The sequence below is a fragment of the Kogia breviceps genome, chromosome 5 (genome assembly GCF_026419965.1).
Source record: "Kogia breviceps isolate mKogBre1 chromosome 5, mKogBre1 haplotype 1, whole genome shotgun sequence".
In the NCBI taxonomy this organism is placed as follows: Eukaryota; Metazoa; Chordata; class Mammalia; order Artiodactyla; family Physeteridae; genus Kogia; species Kogia breviceps.
In genome coordinates, this window is record NC_081314.1 from 42,176,445 (window position 1) to 42,183,458 (window position 7,014).

The following is a 7,014-nucleotide window of genomic DNA, read 5'->3' on the forward strand; positions in this document are numbered from 1 at the left end:
GGCCCTCCTAATTAACCTTTATGTTAAATGGAGGAACCAATGTGTTCACCATGTAGGTTTAGAAATGGGGAAATTCTTAGATATGATAGCAAACAGTCCCAACTTTTCTCCTAAACTCTAGTCTTCTTATCTGTCTACTAATCATCTCCTCATTTTTTTTTTTGCTGTGTTGGGTCTTAGTTGCGGCACACGGGATCTTTGCTGAGGCCTACCGGATCTTTTGTTGTGGCGCGCAGGCTTCTCTCTAGTTGTGGCATGCGGGTTTTCTCTTTCTAGTTGTGGCGCACAGGCTCCAGGGCATGTGAGCTCTGTAGTTGTGGTGCATGGGCTCTCTTGTTGAGGCATGTGAGCTCAATAGTTGTGGAGCATGGGCTTAGTTGCCCCATGGCATGTAGGATCTTAGTTCCCTGACCAGGGATCGAACCCGTGTCCCCTGCCTTGGAAGGTGGATTCTTTACCACTGGACCACCGGGGAAGTCCCTAACCATCTCCTCTTAATGTGTCCAAAACTACACTCTTGTTTCCCTTTGCTCCCAAAAGCCTGCCTTCTGCAATCTTCACCATCTCAATAAATGATAATTCTGTTCTCCTAATTGCTAAGCTGAAAACTGAGGGATCATCCCTGGTTCTTCAGTTTCCCTCATAAACTATGTCCAATTCAACAGCAAATCCTCTCAGTTCTACCCTCATCATGCTTCCAGAATCTAATCACATCTCGCCACTGCCACGGTTAGTACACTGGTCCAAGCTACCATAATCTCTTGCCTACATCAATAAATGATCTTTCTGCTTTTACTACTGCCATCCTACAAGGCTCTTCTACACCCAGTAGCCAGAGTAATCCTTTAAAAATGTAAATTATATAGATTTCTGTCTCAAGGTGGAGTCCAAAGTCCTTACCCTGGGCCTAAAAGATATGAGATCTGGTCTCTGGCCACCCCTTTGACCTCTTCAGCAGAACTTCCTTTCATTCATTCCACTCCAATCAAACTGGCCTCTCTGATTTTTATTCTAATATGCCAAGCTTGCCTCTACCTCAGATGCTATTCCATCTACCCGGAATGCTCTTCCCCTAATATCCTCATGGCTAGCTCCTTTACCTTCCTCAGACTTCTACTTAAATGTTTCCCTTTAGGAAATGCCTTTCCTGAACAGCACATCATTTTAAAAAGCACCATCTTACCCAGAGTGACTATACATCTAGATTTATCCAGGACAGTCCTGGTTTTATTTGCATCGTCTTAACATAATTGTTAATAATTACTCCCAATGTGTCCTTGTGTGACATATTATGTGGTTGTCCACCCTTACCATGTCTTATTTTTACAGCTTTCATCACTACCTGATATCACCTGTCTCCTCCCATTAGAATATTTGATAAGAGTTGACCATTTGTTCTATTCTCTAGTATCCCTAGCACTTAGAAATGTCTAGAACATAAATACTCAGTAAATGTGTTGAATGAATGAATGAGTGAATAGGACATTAAGTACCTGATAATGTCAAGTGCTCTCCTGGGAACCATAGAGGAAAAGATAAATAAGACAGTCTATATTCAATGCACCAGCCCCACCTGAGAGATTCTCTGGTTTGACTAGTCTTATGTAGAGACTGGAAACAGATGTATACATATAGGGCTGTGTGTGTGTGTGTGTACACATATATATAGTCAGTGGCTCAAGTGATTCTCACAGACAGGCCAAGTTGCAAACCTATGGTCTACGAGCTATATGCCTGTAGAGGAGTCAGAGGTGAAAGGCAAGTGCACTTCAAAGCCATCTCTTTGCAGTGAATGGCTAGGATGTTCAATCTGCCAAAATCACCATATTGAGTTTGGACATTAGCATTAAAATTTATGCTCTGTACATGATCTTGCCCATGTGGCTGGCCAGGGCTACTGATGAATTAAATTCCTAAATTCTGTTTTTGTCACTGGAAAAAGTGTTTACTATAGAGTACTGGTTTTACAGAGCCTAATAAACAGCAAGACTGGGAACTATTTATGGTCCAGAATGTCTTAAGACAATATAAAAAGTAGGGACAGGGAAGTTGTCCATGGAGAACAGATTCTGGGACTTGATGAAAATGAGGACTTGGACACAGTTTATTTGCTGCAGGAAACAGCTTTGTAATCAGACCTGTGCATAACCCTAATTATATCCTTAGGATAAATTTACACAGTAGAAATGCTGTTAACTCAGGTGATCTCTGCATATAATTTTCAAGATCATCTTTAATTACTTGGGAATTCACTTTTTTAAAAAGTAAACTTTTTTCTTATTAAATTTAGGAGTACTTCAAGAAGAAACAATTGAGTTGCTTAAGGAATAATAATTCTAGATACTTCAAGAAATCTTGTTAATTCTCTCCTCTGACAATTTATAGTTAGGCTTAATTCTTCCTCACTATATATTCTTAGCACTTTGCAGGTGTAACTCTATTTTAGCACTTACCACACTATAGTGTATTTATTTGTTTTCCTCTTTGGCCATACCCCCCACATCTCCTTTCCCTCCCAGCACTACCTACCCCTGCTCCAAGTCCACCTCCCCAACCCCAGAGTGTTTTAAACTCTGAACTCTTAAAGCAGCAGTGCCTAGAACATCTTCAAAGTGCAGAATCCTCTGCCCTCTGAGGTTTTGATTCAGGAGGTCTAGGGTGGGGCTGGGGAATCTGCAGCCGACTTTCCCAGGTGATCTGGGTGGTCAGTTCACAAACAACTGACAGAAAGTAGGAATTATCTTAGTCATCATTGCATAACTAGTACCTGGTACATATACACCCAATAAATGAATAAACTGAATGAATGGCCTGGAAAAAATGTGGGACTTCTCTGTAGGAATTATTTCATATAGACCAAAACCAGTTACATCAGAAAGCACTTTGATTATGTGCTGTGTGAATCACTCAACAGGTCCAAAATGAAGGGGATTAAAGAGCACACTTGGCTGTCATGGATCCTGTGAAGATAAGAACAGTCCAGCAGATGATTAGGCAGTTTACAAGTACAAATCTTGGCTAAACAGAATAGCTGGTGATCTGGCACAAGCATTTTAGAATTCAGCCTATTCATATTTTATCTGTATCATTTTCCAGTAAGCCTTCACTTTTCTTAGACATAGGTGCCTTGTTGCCTCATCAGAGGTGGAGAAAAGAAGTGAGTTTCAAGAAAAAGATTATAAATGAGAAATATGTTTTAAACTTGGAAATGGTCTGCAAAGCGAATATTCTATCACTTTATGAAAATATGAATCTTCAGTTTACATTTATTAAAGCATGTTCATGTCAAGCTCTAAACCAGCCTACCTCTGAGCTTTGAATTAAATTCACCATTCATGCTGATGAAATTCTCTACTTTTAGTTGCTGTGACATATTCTCTAGTAGCTTTTTCCAATCTTCTCCCACCAACACCATATTTAAGACCCACTTGAGGTAAATACATTTCAGCCAAAATCTTTTCTTACTCTAGGATCCAAGAGTGCAGAACTGCCTCTCAGGAAACGAGGAAATCTTCCTTCAGAAACATTCCAGGAGTTGGCCCATTAGTAACAACATCAAGACAGAATTTTCAATAATAGGTTTTATGTTTTAAAACATCAGTAATTCAGTTGCATAATAATTTGGCTTTTCTTTCACTTTGAATATAGTACATACATGCACTTTGAGTTAGGAAATAAGTTGTCCTTATGTACATAGAAAAAATTATAGCTTGGACTTAGCACTCACAGATAAGGAATTGTCAATCTGCCATTTATGCAAATTGGCTGTGTTCTCAGAACAGCATTGCTAAGAGCCAAAGCCTCTGCTTTCAAATCTCAGGTCTTTCATTGTGCTCTCTGAGTCATGCTAGTCAGTTTCCTTCTTGGTGTGGTAACCAGAAATGATTATCTTTCCACCAGAAGGTTGTTGGGGAATTAAGTATTACTGATAATTGTGAAAACAGAAAGCAAGAAAGAGATATTAATACTTTGTAGCATGTATTCTGTTAATAAAAGTGAAAACAGGAGGTCTTTGGTCACTTGAAATTTTAAGTGGTCTCAGCTTTTACGTGAGTAAGTTGTGCATTGGAAGTGCTATACTGAACTGATCAGTCACGCTAAAGCAAATCCAGCAGACAAGGATAACAGAAATTATCAATAAAAGGAGTACATGGAAAGGTAATTAGAATATTTCAATCCTATAAGCATATTTAAAAGCAATTAAATGGCTTAGGGCCACATACCGAAAGTGTGCACATGCATATGCTATGTATGTCGAATGTTATGTTTTGTCTTTTGTAGTTTTGAAGAGCGTTCAAATAGGAGCCACTTCTTTATGTACATGTACTTATAATATTTAATCCAGTGACTTGAATGTAGTAGATACTCAGTGAATAAGTGATTTTTTTTTTTTTTTTTTTTTTTGGCGGTATGCGGGCCTCTCACTGTTGTGGCCTCTCCCGTTGCGGAGGCTCCGCACGCGCAGGCCCAGCGGCCATGGCTCACGGGCTTAGTTGCTCCGCGGCATGTGGGATCTTCCCGGACCAGGGCACGAACCCGTGTCTCCTGCATCGGCAGGCGGATTCTCAACCACTGCGCCACCAGGGAGGCCCAGTGATTTTTTTTAGAAGTGAATTAAGTTCAGTGACAAGAAACCAGTTAGGTAATACTTATAGTTACTTGGAATGTTAAACAGCTATTTGTTTAAAAGCTATTTGTTTCCATGTGTTAACATGGAAAACTGCTTATAATGTAGTGTTAGGTAAAATAGGAATACACTGTAATGTTACTGTGAGAAACTGGTGACTAAAATAAGACAGCATAACTATAGGAAAATGTTAAAATGGGACTTGAGAAGTTTCAACTATGGGTAGTCTTATGTCTCCTCTCTACTTTCTATTTTTTCTTTAATAAACACGTATTTCTTAATCATCTAATTTGGCATATCTGCAATTGGCAGCAAATGCTATAGGAGTTGATGTATTGCTTTGTGATAGCTCTTAATATTTCTGACATACTAGGTCATGCTGCTGCTGTCTAATTGGTAGAGCCTGAAAGCAGGAAGACTAGTTAGAAGATAACTTATGACAGTTTATGTATTAGCTAAGAATATGTTTAGCTACACATAACAGAAAACAGTTTAACCAAATTGGGGGTTATTTTTCAGACTTACTAAGTCCAGGGGTAGCCACTGTAGGACTGCTGCAGCAGCTTTAAGATGTCCTGAATGACCCAGGCTCCTCCTATCATTCTGCTCCAGGATCCTTAGCTTATGGACTCCATCTTCATATTTTCCACATCATGTTCACCTTCATTTTTGTCATGAGGTTCCATCTCCATCTTCATGTTAGTATTCTAGGAGGAAGAAAAAAAAGGAAGAAATGAATTGGGGTATCTCAACATTAGGAAAAAAATTCTTTTTTAGACATCTTCACCATGTGTCTAGAACTATATCCCATGGCCACCCAAAAGTGTATGGGATCTAGGGAAAAGCATTTGCGCCTAGGCACATTGCAAGCCCTTCTCCTCAAAAATAAAGTGTCAGGATCTTTCTAATAAGAAAGAGGTAACAAGCAATTTCTTTCCCTTCTTCTCATGTAAGGAATACTCATCCCCTCCCTTAAAGAAAGAAAAATCCCAAAGTCTCTGCAATGAGCTTAGAGTCCAAGATTCAGGAGTCCCAATGATGTGGAGTACTCCCCAGTAAGTGTGTGGATCCTCATGCACCGGCACCAATTTTAAAAAGTTATCTGCCTCAATACTCCTATTAAGTAATGATGGATAGACAGGGTACATGATGTTGGTAAATCTCCTATTCAGAAAGGCAAAGATGGAAACACCCAGTGGCCACTGGTCCATAGAACATCTCAAATCCTGTTGGAAAGAGCAAAGATTCCATGCCCTTGCTTAATCAGTCAATTCCTGGTTCTGTTCTTTAGGAGGATCTTACTACACCATTATATTCCAGGGATCACATCTGAGGCAGACAATGTGGAAGATACATTTTCTGGAGCAGTAAAATTTTAGCAGTCTGAGAAGTCTAGATCCAAGAGTGGTGAGTCCAGAATCTGGTGCCATTTTTCCGTTTGGGCCAATTGACACTCTGAAAGCAGTAATGGAGAGGTTGAGAACTAGCTAGAGTTCTCTATTGCCTCAAGGGGAGTAAATGGGGAGTGGAGGGTGAAAAATAAGTTGGATTCCAAAGAGCTACATCCTGGGAGTAACTTTTAATTATTAATCCTTAATTGGGGATTAAGGTGATCTGCTCTTAGTCTAAGCATCTCCCAATATTCATGGCCTCAAGCAGTCCCCTCCCACATAGACTCTGAGCCTGGTAGTGTGACTTGCTTTGGCCAATAACACATTATTAAGCATGATGTAAGCAAAGGCTTGCATATTGAGGTTTGTTTTCTTGGAATGCTCCCTCTTGGAACCCCGAGAGGGGTCCATGCTGTGAGGAAGCCCAAGTTAGCCACATGAAGAAGCCTTGTAGAGAAAAAACAGGGAATTCAGCCAAGGGCCAGAACAGAGGCCCAAGACATATGGCCCTAGTTGAGCCAGGCCTCAGCCATCTGAGACACCCCAACTGAGACTCCAGATATCATGGAACAGAGATGAGCCATCTGCACTATGCCCTGACTGAATTCCTGAGCCAGAGAATCCAGAATCATAAGCAAACAAGAGTTGTTGTTTTAAGTCATAAGTTTTGGGGTCATTTGTTCACAGCAATAAATAACTGAAACACTGCTAAAATAATAAAGAATGTATAACAAATAACCTAATTGTTGAGAGAGAATAGAATTTAAAATACTTCAAAAGAAGTCATGAAAGGAAAGAAAAAAACACAGAACAGATTAAACAAATAAGAAGCAAACAGTAAAATGGTAGATTTAAACTCAGATACTTACTTCTAGGAAATTCCATATGTGAGTAGGCACACATCAAGATTTTGTCTCAATACAATTTGTAAAGCCTGGAAATTCTTGACTTTTACTTAGTAGTCTCTGAATTCTCTCCATATCATTCTCACCTTAA